The 15634-nt window shown below is 39.8% G+C and overlaps 1 protein-coding gene across 2 annotated transcripts in view; it reads left to right on the plus strand.

The window, feature by feature from the left end:
- The window catches only part of LOC140465662 (lysophospholipid acyltransferase 2-like), a 129889-nt gene that overhangs the window by 8653 nt on the left and 105602 nt on the right, over positions 1-15634 (plus strand). The window lies entirely within an intron of this gene.

The raw sequence follows: 15634 nt of genomic DNA on the forward strand, positions 1-15634 counted from the left end.
CTCTCTCTCTCTCTCTCTCTCTCTCCCTCCCTTGTCTCTTCCCCACATAATAAATGCAGCAGCAGCCCCCACATTGCATGAAAGAATGCAGTAAAGTACAGTAGAGACATATCACCGGATATACGAATGACACATAGCTGTTGGGATTGAAAGAGGTCAGGACATTCTAACTAAAAATACCACCTGCTTTACAGGACCACTACTATATGTGCAAAGCAGGGATTTGTTTGATCCTGTAGAGAAGTGATTGCAGTGCATAGTGGAAACCTGTTTAAAGCAACAAAAGGGACCTGATTTATGTAGGGTGGAGAATTGTAAAACATTGGAAAAATTAATCACTGTAAACAAAGTAGAGAACAATCTTGAAACATAAGGAAGCATGATCATTGTGAAATAAGAACTGATTAGCTTTACAAAGGACATGACCACTGTGGAATGCATTGACTAGAGACTTGTGTAATTTCACTTGGGATTACAATAGTATAATTATTTTAGGTAACTTGCACCCACAATATTAATTAGGATGCCTGAGTACCTGGCATGATTGTATAGTGGAGAATCTGCAAAACAAATTAGGAAAATTATCTCTTCACCAACTGTATTCTCTGCATTCAAACTCTCCAAAAAACTGCCTTGTTCAGACTCTCAACTGCCTCTGACTCATGTCATTTGAACTCTATAAATTCTGTGTCTTATGATCTCGCCTTGCTAGCTACCAGATGAAAAAGCAGCACTTCAAAAGCTAGTACTTCCAAATCATCAGCATGACCAATTTTGAGTGTTTTTATTTATTTTGTTTATGCATCTACTTAAGTCCTCTTTAAAGTTTCCAACCAGTCACTATAACTTCTGGTCCTTCTAAAGATGTCTGTTTTGTCTTTCAGGAATTAATGGATCCTTTTCTAATTGGCAGGCAGTAACTGGTAGGGTGCCACAGGGATTGGTGCTAGGATCACAGCTATTCACATCATATATTAATGAACTGGATGAGGGAACAAAATGTAACATCTCAAATTTTGCAGATGTTACTAAGTTGGGAGAGTAAACTGTGTCAAGGATGCAGAGATCCTTCAGCATGATCTGGACAGGTTGGGTGAGCAGGCAAATCAATGGTAGGTTCAGTATAATTTGGACAAATGTGAGGTTATTCAGTTTGGAAGCAAAAACAAGGCAAATTACTGCCTGAATGGCTGTAAATTTGGAAAGGGGAGTGTGCAATGGGACTTGGTTGTCCTTGAGCAAAAATCGCTGAAAGTAAGCATACAGGTGCAGCAGGCAGTAAAGAAGGCAAAGAATATGTTGACCTTCATTGCGAGAGCTTTTGCGTATAGGAGCAGGGACCTTGGTGCGGCCACACGGAGAATACAGTGTATGAATTTGGCCTCTTTTTCTGAGGAAGGATGCTCTTATTCTCGAGGGAGTGCAGCAAAGACTTACAAAGCTGATTCTGGGGATGGTGGGACAGACACATGAGGAGAGGTTGACTAGGTTAGGATTGTTTTTGCTGGAGTTCAGACAAATGAGAGGGGAATATCATAGACATTTTGAAAATTCTAACTGGACTTGACAGGGTAGATGCGGAGAGGATGTTCCTGATGGTGAGTGCATCCAGAAGTGGGGTCACACGCTGAGGATTCAGGGTGGAACATTTAGGGTGGAGATGAGACATTTCTTCACCCAAAGAGTGGGGAGTCTGTGGAATTCATTACCACAGGAAGTAGTTGATGCCAGAACATTGAATGTATTCAAGAGGTGGCTAGATATAGTACTTGGGGTGAATGTAATCAAAGGTTACAGGGAGAAAGCAGGATTGGGGTATTGAGATGGATGATCAGCCATGATTATGATGAATGGTGGAGCAGATTCAAAGGGCTGAATGGCCTCCTGCTCCTATCTATGTTTAGTATACTAAGTTCCTCACTTTTATGAACTACCTTTTCTGGTACAGATTTTGACTTCTGTTGCTGAGAAAAGACACAGTATTTGTTCAACATCTCTCATACACAAATTAGCATGTGGCTTCATTGTCTGCCTCCGTGACTAACATTTAATTCAGCCCCTCTGTTTCCTATATACTAATCAAAGCCATTGCAATCTATTTTATTCTCCTCACTAAATTGATTTTTTTGGGTTCTTTTGGTTTTTCCGTATAAAATTCTGAATGCCTGGTGAGTGCCAAAATACTTTTTTTATCCCCCCCCCCATGGCCAGTTAATTGAAGGTCAACGTTTGCATGGATGGAGAGAGAGGAAAAAAAACTGCAGGTGCTGGAATCCAAAGTAGACAGACAGGAGCTGGAAGAATATGGCAAGCAGGCAGCATCAGGAGTTGGAGAAGTCACCGTTTCAGGTATAACTCTTCAGGACTAGATGGGTGGAGAAGGGGGCGAGCGACAGATAGAGGAATGGAGTGGTTGAGGTAGTGGTAGGCTGCCTCACCCTTATGTGACTCTTCCCCACCCACCCCAACCCCCTCTTTATCTGTAGCTGCCCCCACCCCCATATCTAGTGCTGAGGAAGGGTTATGCTTGAAATGTTGACGTCTTCACCTCCTGATGCTGCCTGGCTTGTTGTGATCTTCTGCCTCCTGTTTGCCAGCTTTTGCATGGAGGTCAGAAAAAAGTGCAATAAGGACACAATGAAAAATTTCAACGTCATCATCTAGAGATACGAGATTCCCATATTGGATTGCTCTGCTCTGTTTGTCTCGTCAATGAAGGTGCTATCACTTGTGCAAAAAGAGACACGTTGACTGACTGGGAACATTTAAGTGGATGTTCAGTGCCAGAAGCATATGTTCTGTAGCAGCAGTGCATTCTTCGAACTGTGTGCTGAGGAGCTGGTACAGGGGCAGGGCTTGATGTTTTGGGATCATGGCTGAGGAAGTTGTAGGCAAGAGCAAGACAGAAAATGAGGTAAGACTGCTAAATTAAATTCCTTTTATTTCAATGCAAGAGGCACCCAGATAAGGTAGATTAACTCGGCATGGTTGGGAACATGGGACTTGGATATCATGGCTGTTACGGAAACATGACTCAGGGAGGGGCAGGATTGGCATCTTAATTTTCCAGGATGTGTGCTTAGTGGAAGGATAGAAAGGGGGCAATGAAAAAGGGAGAGTGTTGTTTTTGGTTAAAGATAAAGTTACAGCTGTAAGGAGAATTTGTGAGAAGATCTCCGTTATCTTTAAGAATAATAAGGTTGTAATAGTAGGGCATTTTCTCTTTTCGAGTAGAGACTGGGATTGCCCATAGTGTTAAGGGCTTCGATGGAGAGGAATTTAAGTGTATCAAAGAACATTTTTGATGTTCAGTCAGTGGTTGTACCTTTTAAGAGAAGGAGCAAAACTTGACCTTCTCCTAGGAAATAAGACAGAACAAGTGACTGAGGGGTTAGTGGAGGAACACTTTGGGGCCAGTGATCATAGTTATTTTAAAACTAATAGAAATATGGAAAAGGACATACCTGATCTAAAGTTATTTCTAAATTGGAGGAAAGCCAATTTAGAAAGTATTAAACAAGACTTTAAAAGTTGACTGGGAGAGACTATATGCAAGTAAAGGGGCAGGTGGGATGCGGGAGCCCTTTAAAAATGTTAATATGTTCCTGTTTGTGTGAAGGGTAAGGGGATGACGGAAGACGTCAGAAATTAGAGTCTTTGGCCAAGAAAATGGAGGCATCTGCCCGGTCAAGTGAATCTCTTGAGAAATATAGAGGAATACGCTTGAGGGAAAACAGGAGGGCAAAAAGGGGAGATGAAATAGAATCCAAAGAGATCCTCCAAATGCCTTGAGGGAAGAAAGAATAACTAGGGAGTGAATTGAGTCCCTTAAAAATCAATGCGGCCATCCATGTATGGAATCACAGGAGATGGTTGAGGTACTAAATGAGTATTATGTCCAGTATTTACTGTGAAGAAGGGTATGGAAGCTAGAGAACATGAAGAAATAAGTAGATATCTTGAAATCTTCATATTACAGAGGAGGCAGTGCTGGGCATCTTAAAATACCGTGGTGGATAAAGGATCTGATCAGGTATGCCCCAGAACTTTATGGAAAGCTAGGGAAGAGATTGCTGGGCTCCTTGCTGAGATATTTGTACCATTTGATAGCCAACTTCCAGTCTTCCAGTACCTTATCCCAGTGGCTAATGTGCCATTATTTAAGAAACATAGTTAGGAAAAGCCAGGTAAATATAGACTTGAATCTGATGTCTGTGGTGGGTAAGTTGTTGGGAGAGGTTTGAGGGACAGGATTTATGTGCATTTGGAAAGGCAAGGACTGATTAGGGATAGTCAGCATGTGTGTAGGAAATTCTCATTTGACTGAGTTTATTTTTGAAGTGACAAAGATGATTGAAGGCAGACTGTTAGATGTTGTCTATATGCACATCAAGGTGTTCAAAGTTCCACATGGTAGACTAGTGAGGTTAGATTATATGAATCCAGGGGAAGCTGGCCAATTGGATACAGAATTGTCTTGAAATTAGAAGACAGAGGGTGGTGGTAAAGGATTGTTTTTCTGGACTGGAGGCTTGTGACCTGTGGTGTGTAGCTAGGATTGGTGCAAGGTCTACTGCTTAAATGATTTGGATGTGAATATAGGAGGTATGGTTGGTTAGTTTGCAGATGACACCAAAATTGGTCATGCTGATGAGGGGCTGATGTTGGACTGAGGTGGGCAAAGTTTAAAAATCTCACAACACCAGGTTATAGTCCAACAGGTTTATTTGGAAGTACTGGCAGGATCATAAGACAGAGTTTATAGCCCATGATCATAGTGTCATGCAACTGATATGATATATTGAACATAGTAGACAGTGAAGAAGGTGATTTTGAAGTCCAATGGGACATTGATAAGAAGGGCCAAGGGCTGAAGGAGTGGCAGACGCTGTTTAATTTTAGATAAACGAGGTGTTGTGCTTTTGTAAGGCAAATATGGGCAGGACTTGTACACTTAATGGTAGGGCTCCAAGGAGTGTTGCTGAACAAAGGGACCTAGGGGTACAGGTGCAGGGTTCCTTGTAAATGAAGTCACAACCAGACAAGGTGGTGAAGAAGGTGTTTGACAAGCTTACCTTTTATTGGTTAGTGCATTGAGTATAAGAATTGGGATGTCACATTGCAGGGCGAAAGTGAGAACTGCCGGTGCTGGAGGTTAGAGTGAAGAGTTTGGTGCTGGAGAAGCACAGCAGGTCAGGCAACATCCGAGGGGCAGGAAAATCGACATTTCGGGCAAAAGCCTTATATCAGAAATTCCTGATGAAGAACTTTTTCCCAAAATGTTGATTTTCCTGCCCCTCAGATACTGCCTGATCAGCTGTGCTTTTCCAGCACTACACTCTGTCACACTGCAGCTGTGCAGGACATTGGCTGCGCTATTTTTGGAATCCTGCACTCTGTTCTCGGCTCCCTGCTTTAGGAAAGATGTTGCTAAACTTGAAAGGGTTCAGGAAAGATTTACAGGGACATTGTTGGGATTGGAAGGCCTGAGCTAAAGTGAGAGGATGGAGAGGTTGAATAGGCTGGTGCTATTTCTCCCACAGTGTTGGAGACTGAGGGGTGATCTTCTATCTAGAGGTTTATAAAATCATGAGGTGCAGTGAATAGCCAAGTCAAGGTGTTTTCCTCATGTTAGAGGATACTAAAACTGAAGGGCATCTTTTTTATGCTGAGGGTAGTGCCTGCATGGAACAAGCTGCCAGAGGAAGTGGTGAACATGTTTAAAAAGCATCTGGATGGGTACATGAATAGGAGGAGTTTAGAGGGATATGGGCCAAATGCTGGTAAATGGGACTAGATTGGTTACAATATCTGACATTGATGAATTGGTCCAAAAGGTCTGTTTCCATGCTGTGTAACTCTGAATCTGTGACTCTAATGTGGTTTGATTTAGTCATGTGGACACCTCACACCTGAAACATAATTCAGTGATCTCTTGTTGATGTCGTCGTCATCTTGAGTTGGAAGAGTGAACACATGCAAAACTAACTGTCCTCTTGAAGTATTAAATCACTGAGGTATATTGAATTTCCTTTCTAGCACTTTTATCCCCTCTTAAAGTATGAACAGAAAAAATAAGTACCCTATTTGAAAATGCTGATTTAGTGAATGCAACAGAAAAACCTTAATTTTGTTTCATGTTCGATATGAGATTCACTTGAGTGGAAAAGTGTGGTGCTGGAAAAGCACAACAGGTCAGGCAGCATCCGAGGATCAGGGGAATCGATCTTTTGAGCATAAGCCCTTCAGACTCTGATCTCCAGCATCTGCAGTCTTCATTTTCTCCTAGCTGTTGATTCACTAGTCGCGAACTAGAGGTCTTGTTGTGTATGTATTCACTCTGTTAAGTATAACATTGTTTCCTCTGGGAATTTCTTTGAACTCCCACATCAAATTGCCAAGTGCCTGATACTTTATAACATTATCCAAAGTATAGTAATGTTCTGTTTTTTTTTCCATCATGCCAATCATGTTGGTAGTAAAACATCAACATCCTTTTTTTTAGTTAATTCTCAGTATGAGCAGTTTGATCTTTTTAGGTGTTCATCTGAATATCTGTTGTGTTTTGTACTGGCTGCATCTGTTAGTTGATAACTTATGCACGATATCTGGTTCAGCACTCTGCTTAAAGCAGTCAAGTTCATGTGAGATAAGTTAAATCAATGTTATATCTCAATTAGCATGTTCGGCCTTCACCCTATTGCAAATGAAGGGAGGGAAAGAGAGGACTTTGGATTTCCGCATTTTAAAAAAAATGGTTTTCCCTGGAGCACCAAGTCCTATGGTTGCTGCACATCCATAGCAAATGAATTTCATTACTTAATTTTTGGTTTTTGAATTTTTTTATTCCTTTGCCTCCACTGTACCCTTAGTGTTTCTTAAGCCATTCTACTTCTTTAAATGTAGTCATGCACACATTATATAACCATTTGTTCTCTCCAACGAGTCGTCTGTTTTTATGGCTACAAAGTGAATGATAGTTGAACGTTACCCCCTTGTAAGTATAAATAGAGATTTTTACCTACCCTTATCACTCAGCAGCTGCAAATAACAACAATTTAGTCTATGGCTGATAAGGCCAATTTTTTTCCATTTTTTTTTTCTCTTGTAAAACTTATCCTGAACTTTAATTTTTTTTTGAAGATAGTTGATGTAGCTTCCCTCATGTCCAGTCTGTGTGTCAAACACCCGAATCTATGCATGTGCACTATAATTCCAACTGGTGTTAATATTTGACAAGTCAATCTCAGAATGAAACCTGTTTTAATTGTTCAAAAGTTTAATTTTTGCAGTTGGTCACTATGGTGATTAGTCACTGAACATAGTCACGTGAGCAGCTAAAGTTCATTTCAACATAAAATATTTCAAAGTTTTGTATTTAATATGAGATTTGAAAAAAGATCCTAATATAAATGGCAGAAACATATATTGCTAGTAAAATATTGAATTTCTTTTTCACATACTCCATTTCAAAGCTTAAATTGCCAGTTGCTTTGTTTAATTTATTGTTGTGAACCTCCTTTTCAGGTCAGAGGATCCAGATTACTTTTCCATTTTGATTTGGCCAAGAGATTTCGATAAATTCTTTCAACATGGAGATTCTATGAAGCTTTAAAAAAACTATCCTTCTCCAAGAATGAAATTACTTCCCTTGAACTGAGCTTCAGTCTTCTGCTGAATGAAAGTGAAACTTGATTCTTCTGAACAAAACACAAACCAACTTAGCCTGATCACTTCTTTTTTCATCAGTTAATACCATTGGTAACGTGATTTCATGGAAATAATGTCTTTGGGTCACTTTTCCAAATTACTTGCTGACCTATTTATATAAAATTGCCTTCACAGAAATGAAATTAAAATCAATTTGCCTTTATTTCAAAATCTAAATTCCCACAAATACATTACATCCTTTTTTATTCACAGTGCACATAGATGCAACCTCTATTGCAAACAGCAACATTTTGCTACCCTTTGTGTAAAATTAAAAAAAAATTCTAGCACTTCCACTAATGCCATTGCATTGACATTTATGACTGTACACCCACCAGATATCCTTTATTGTCACAGCAGTGGTATAAGAATGTGACTCATTATCATCTACTCAAGTAATTAGGATGGATATTAAATGTTGGACTCAACAGCAACCCTCTCATCTCCTGCAAGAAGAAAAATACCAACAACACAATCACTTCAGCTCTCTCAACTCCTTCACTGCCTCTATTGTCAACCTGCTTATCCATCACCCAGCACTGTTGAGCAGGAATTTCTTTTACTTGAGCTTCAAGAAAGCTGAAACATTTTCTTTTGCCTCCATATTTAAATTCTTCTACCTATCTAACCTCCATCTTGGCCACTTCTGGGGCCAAACCTGCTTTTGAATTCTAGTTAACCATAAGATTAGCTCTTGACCTCATTGTCTTCGTTGCTAAAACAATCGACTTCTATTTCTTCATTGCTCTTGCTGCTAAACTAATCATTTTGATGCTTTAATCTCTCCAGATGCACTGATCTACCTATTGAATTTTTCCTTCCCATCTTCAGGCTTTCACCCTCCATGAATTTGAGCTCATCCAAAAATTTGTTGTTTAACTCACCAACATCCAATTGCATTCACCCATCAGACTTTTGCTTGCTGATTTGCAGTTAACTCCTAGTCTATCAATGCCTTGATTTTTATCCTAGTGTTAACATTCCTTTTTCTGTCCCACCTCCTTAATACAATATTGCTACAATCTCTTCTAATCATACAGCCATCAGTACAGTGGATGTTCTCAATTTTGACCTTGTTATTCCCGAACTTTTCTCTATCCAACAATGGTGGTTATTTTTCCAGCTTTCTCACACCTATCCTCCCATTCGTTCACCAAAACATTATTTCCCCTGTACTTTTTTCTCCAAGATACTCAACCTCTTTTATATTTGTTTAATTCAGATACATACTCTGAATAAGGTTGGGATGTTTCCATTAAGCAGATCAGGCAAAAATTGGGATCTGAATTTCTTTCATGAGTAGGATTAGAGAACTGTTTCTCCTTGTGTGTTCGGAGACTGTGGATAATGAAAAGATTCTATATGGTCTTCAGTTATTTCCTTCTACATTTAAATTGTCATATGTGCAAGATTGCCTTCTAAGTTAATTTGCTATCATTTTTGATTTGTGAGAAACACTGAAAAATTCTGGGGATATTTTTTGTCTTTTTTTTTTCTCTCTCCCATTCTTTTCTTTGCCATTCTAGTGGTTAGGTATGTACTATATAAATGCATCCGAAATTAGAAGTTCAGCTTGTGCATGAGTGTAGAAGCTAATTTTAGGAGGGACAGTTTTATAGATGGAAGGGTAGTGCAACTGAAGGGTGTTTAAAAGTTGATCCACTGCTGGTTCTTTAGATTACAACTTGCACTTTTTTTTTAAATAGCGGTATCATCAGTTTGTTGTTTTCTGGTTTAACAGCATCGGTGATGACTGGGTTTGAAAGTCACTTACGAGGATTTGTGAAAAACTTTTTATTTTGGAAATCCCACTTCATAATACTTGAAGGGGAGTTTTAGGGCAATATTTTGTATAAGTGTCCTGCTCTGACTGTAGGTCCGTGAAGTTCCAAACTCCATTCTTATTCTTGACAATCAAACTTATGGCATGTGAACTTTGGTTTGGATAATTCCCTTGTAATTTAGCCTCTGAATTATTCTGTAGCATTAGGAATGCCGTATTCAGAGGTGAGTTAAACTGACTGTTCCTGATTTAATTCTCAATTAGTTTTTCTATTCATCTTTTTTGCTTGTGTTGAATTTGTTCCTTTGGAATTCAGGACCCTGGAGCAATCTTGCATGATGCCACTGAACTGCAGGTTAATGAATATAAGTAGCTCTAAAATAAAAACAAAGAACTGCTGATGCTGCAGGTCTGAAACAACCAAAACAGAAATTGCCAGAGATACATCTCTATGACTCTATTGCTGGCAGGTGATTGCCTTTTTTTTATGAGGAAGTAACAGAGGATTGATGAGGGCAGAGCGGTAGATGTGATCTATATGGACTTCAGTAAGGCGTTCGACAAGGTTCCCCATGGGAGACTGATTAGCAAGGTTAGATCTCCATGGAATACAGGGAGAACTAGCCATTTGGATACAGAACTGGCTCAAAAGGAAGAAGACAGAGGGTGGTGGTGGTGGAGGGTTGTTTTTCAGACTGGAGGCCTGTGACCAGTGGAGTGCCACAAGGAATGGTGCTGCGTCCTCTATGTTTTGTTATTTACATAAATGATTTGGATGCGAGCATAAGAGGTTCAGTTAGTAGGTTTGCAGATGACACCAAAATTGGAAGTGTAGTGGACAGCGAAGAGAGTTACTTCAGATTACAACAGGATCTTGACCAGATGGGCCAATGGGCTGAGAAGTGGCAGCTGGAGTTTAATTCCGATAAATGCGAGTTGCTGCATTTTGTGAAAGCAAATCTTAGCAGGACTTATACACTTAATGGTAAGGTCCTAGGGAGTGTTGCTGAACAAAGAGACCTTGGAGTGCAGGTTCATTGCTCCTTGAAAGTGGAGTCACAGGTAGATAGGATAGTGAAGAAGACGTTTGGTATGCTTTCCTTTATTGGTCAGAGTATTGAATACAGGAGTTGGGAGGTCATGTTGCGACTGTACATGACATTGGTTAGGCCACTGTTGGACTATTGCGTGCAATTCTGGTCTCCTTCCTATCGGATGGATGTTGTGAAACTGCACAATATTGGGCTAGCTTTTGAGAGCCTTCAGAGAATGAGCATTCTAATGAAGATTAGATTAAACCTTCATCTAATGTGTAAGAGAGCCTGGTATAGCCATGACTAATTCGTGTTACTTCAAAGTTTAAACCTGACAATCGTTGACTCTGTCTCTTCCTGAATCTATCTGCCTTGAACTCCAGTTAATAGTTCGACATCAGGTCACACTATTTTTTAAAAACAAACTAGTTTCTTGCTCTAATTCATTTTTCCCTTGGAAGCCAAAACTAACTTATTAGCTCCTTAAGTATTCCTTTCCTTTTATTTCAGTCTTAAAAATTGGAAAAATTGTATCTTATCACCCTATTGTTTTATGGCTATATAAATGGCAAAAAAAAACACATATACCAAAAAAGCTTACCAACTTGTTGAAGAAATATTCTATATCGTCCATATCCTCAGATGAGGTCTTGGTAGACTGGAGAGTGGCTAATGCTGTGCCTTTGCAGCCCCTTAAATAAGGATAATACCTGGGAACTGGAGACCTGTGAGCCTGGCATCAGTGGTAGTTAAGTTGTTGGAAGTGATTTTTGATAGGATTTACATGCATTTCGAGAGGCAAAGACTGACTAGGGATAGTCAGCATGGTTTTGTGTGAGAGAAATCATGTGTTTCAAACTTGATTTGAGTTTTATTAAGGAGATAACCAAAAGGATTAATTTGGGGTCAGAGTGGTGGATGTTGTTAATATAGACTTTAGTGAAGCCTTTGGCAAAGTTCCACGTGGTAGACTAATAAGTAAAGTTAGTTAACATGGGATTCAGGAAGAGCTTGCCAATTGGATACAGAATTGGCTTGAAGGTGTTGGAGGGTTTTTTTGGACTGGAGGCTTGTGACCAGCAATATTCCACACAGATCAGTGCTGGGTCTGCTTTTATTGTCATTTGTATAAATGATTTGAATGAGGATATAGGAAGTATGGTTAGTTTGTGGATTACACCAATATTGGTGGAATAGTGGACAGTGAAGGTTATCTCCGATTACAGATAGATCTTGCACAATTGGGCCAATGTGCTGAGGAGTGGTAGATGGAGTTTAATTTGGATAAATATGAGATATTGCATTTTGGGAAACAAAGGCAGAACTTATGCAATTAATGGATGCCTGTGACCAGCCGTGTTCTGGGTAGTGTTGTAGAACAGAAACCTAGAGGTCCAGGTACATAATTCTTTGAAATTTACATCACGGTAGATAAAGTAGTTAAGAAGGTGTTTGGTGTGCTTGCCTTCATTGCTCAGACTATTTGAGTAAAGGAGTTGGGAATCCTGTTGAGGTTGTTCAGCTCGTTAGTGAGGCCTCTTCTGGAGTATTGTGCAGTTCTGGTCACTCTGCTACAGGAAGGATATTAGTAAATTGGATAAGGTTCAGAAAAACACTTACCAGGATGTTGCTAGGAATGGAGGACTTGAGTTAAAGAAATGAGCTGGGATTTTTTTCTTCTCCCTGGTGTGTAGGAGGTTGGTGATGACCTCTTAGGGGTTTAAACAATCATGGGATTATAGATAACATGAATAGTGGGTGTCCTTTTTTCCTTTGGATGGAGGATTTCAAGACCGGTGAGAGGAGAGAGTTTTTAAAAACTGAGGGGAAACTTTTTTTTAAATTCAGAATGAACTGCCAGAGGAAGTGGTGGATGCAGACAGTTAAAATATCTGAATATGTGCATGATTTAGGAAAGGTTTGGAGTAATAGGGACCAAACACAGGCAAGTAGAATTAATTTAGTTTGGGAACATGGTCAGTGTGAACTAGTTGGAACAAAGAATCGTTTTCCATCCTGTATGACTCCAACTACATAAAATTCTAAAAACTTCAACAGTGACTTGGGGTCGCTTTATAGAAATTGAACATTTTTTCTGCCGGAGCAACAAATCTTTGAAAGGTTTTTCAATGTGAGATCAAGGAATGTTGCTGAGGGTGAACTTGAAATATCCAACACATTTTTTAAATGCAATTATTCAGTATGCATTGTTGCAGGAGGTTTCCAAAAAGCATGTTCAGAGAAGTTATTGGGGCCTGAACCCATGCTTCCTACCCCAGAGGAAGGGACACTGCCACCATTTGTGATCATGAAGGATGCAATGCCCCACACTCCTGACCCTACCCCCTTAATGGATGACTGCAGTTATCATTCTGTCTGGAAAATATTTTTTTTAAATGATGTAAAATGCACCTTTTATTAAAGTATAGTATAATTCTGCCTTTGTTTTTAGTTTCAAATTTATTCTAGACAGATGAAATAAGTTCACAAAAATTGAAAATTAGATTACACACCTACAGTGTGGAAACAGGCCCTTCGGCCCAACAAGTCCACACCGCCCCGCCGAAGCGTAACCCACCCACACCCCTACATCTACATCTAGATCTACATCTACCCCTTACCTAACACTACGGGCAATTTAGCATGGCCAATTCACCTGACCTGCACATCTTTGGACTGTGGGAGGAAACCGGAGCACCCGGAGGAAACCCACGCAGACACGGGGAGAACGTGCAAACTCCACACAGTCAGTCGCCTGAGGCAGGAATTGAACCCGGGTCTCCGGTGCTGTGAGGCAGCAGTGCTAACCACTGTGCCACCGTGGCACCCATGTTTACAAGGTGAGCAGTTCTCATGAATAAAAAGAAAACCATTTGTAAAGTAAAAGAAAATGTAAGTGCTGGGATCATACATATAAGGCTGTGGAATAAGGGGGTGGAGCTGATGAGCCCAGTATTACCTTTACCTCTCCCCTCTCGTACTGAAGCCACAGACCCCAGCCTCAGCCACCTACTGTGAGTGATCAGCAAAACCTTAGCTTGAAACATTGAGTTTTGGTTAATTTCTTTATCTAAACATATCTGTGAATAAAGTAAAAACTTTAAGTTTTTTCTTTACTATGTTGTAGCAGTTATTTTCATAAATGTTTGCATTTGGCCTACTGATATAAAATGAGTTGAGATGAGCTCTGATTTTGCATCTGAGTAAACTACTCTGTATGGGCTGTGACCCAAGTTGGAATTTAACTGATAATTGCTTTGAGGTTGAACACCACTTTTGAAACTTTTTTGACCAAGAATAGCACTTCTGGTTTCCTTTGGGTGACTGTCTGTCTGTGTGGAGTTTGCACATTCTCTTGCATCTGCGTGTGTTTCCTCTGGTTGCTCTGGTTTCCTCCCATAGTCCAAAGATGTGCAGATTAGGTGGATTGGCTATGGTAAATTGCCCATAGTGTCCAGGGATATGCAGACTAGGTGGATTAGCCCTGGGAAATGCAGGGTTACAAGGATAGGATAAGAGGGTGCCATCATGTGCAAGACAAATGTAGGTTACAGCATTCCATGCAAAGACTACATGAAACACTATATGTAAGACAAACAGGCAGACAAGTAGCAAACTGCATCCATGACCACCAATTAGCCCCTAAATGCCACGACCAGCTGTCCCTGGTAGCCATAAACGTAGAATGGCAAGGACCACAGATTTCACTGGGGCAACACAACAATAATAGGACAAGCTAAACAGGACAACCAGAGAATTCCTAGAAGCATGGCACTCACCAATGGACTCCATCAATAAACACATTTGACCTAGACCCAATATACAGACCACTACAATGAATAACTGGAATGGGAAGCAGCAGGAACGGAATCAAATAAACTCCAGAAGGCACAGTACAGCAGTGTTTCACAGGAGGCTCCAAAGCACTGAAGGTGCCACCTGGACAGGAAGAAACGTCGGCAATCAACTTCCCAGCTTGACAAACATAAAGTATAGTTGAACGTTAACAATTTGAAAAGTGAATAAATGATTCAAAATTACTACTTTTTTTGTGCATTGGTTGAGCAGATCTTTTCTCCAAATTAATTATTAGGAATGCTGAAGTAATTGTTTTCATTGCCCACTCCAAACTTCTTTCCCAAGCCGCTACCTCCATTCCTCTCTGTAGCAAAGAATTGAGATTAATCCGGTCCCTTTAGAGCTTTGGTGTCACTTCTGATCTCCATCTCCATCCTCATCTCATCACTGAGACCACTAATTGCCTCTTCTGGGGCTTTGCTCTTGAAACAAATGACCATACCTTTTGCCTTATGATCAGGTTGAGGAGGAGGAAATCAGACTTTCTTTTTCAGGAATAGAGAGAAATGTTTGTCTAGTATGAGGAAGAAGCTAAAGGCAATTAAAGTTCTTAAAACCAAGCGTGATGAAGATTTTAAACCTGAGATCAGTTGTTTAATTGTTGAATTGTTTTGTACAACAGTGGCAAAGTTTGTAGATCTCAGTCAATGGCTGTTGTCCCAAATTGTGTTTCAATTAGGCATTGACTTTGAGGTAGAGAGGCTTCCAAATTCTTCAGAATTTACCATTCTTGTTCATTATACACATATGGCTTTTGTTATCGGTCTCTTTTGTATATTCTTGAGTCTGCTGCATTGCCCTTCCAAACTGATTAGTTTACACATGTCCTTTCATCTCCCAAAATGAACTTGTGCTAGTGAGAATTAAATTAAATATGTGAATTTTTTGCTAACTTTGTCTGCTTTGGATGAAATGGTAATTACAGTTGGTGCAGCGTGTCTGAATATCTCTAAATGATTTCACAAATCTTGTCTCAGCTTGTGGTCACGTTTCCACAGCAGCCATTTTTAGTCAGTGTTTGTCTTTTTAAAAATATCTTTATCCTGTGAAGGTTTCTAGCATTAGAAATGTTGATGGAATTTGAAAATTGATAGTCCATATTTACTATATCTTTAACAATCTTTTGACTCATGACTGTGTCATACCTTGTTTTACAGTGATCTTGTCCAATGCTTTGGGATATATCATTATTTTAAAGAAGCTTTTCTAAAAAAGTTGGTGTATGTTTCCTTACTTCCTTCATATTTTA

Source organism: Chiloscyllium punctatum, chromosome 3 (genome assembly GCF_047496795.1).
Source record: "Chiloscyllium punctatum isolate Juve2018m chromosome 3, sChiPun1.3, whole genome shotgun sequence".
Taxonomy (NCBI): domain Eukaryota; kingdom Metazoa; phylum Chordata; class Chondrichthyes; order Orectolobiformes; family Hemiscylliidae; genus Chiloscyllium; species Chiloscyllium punctatum.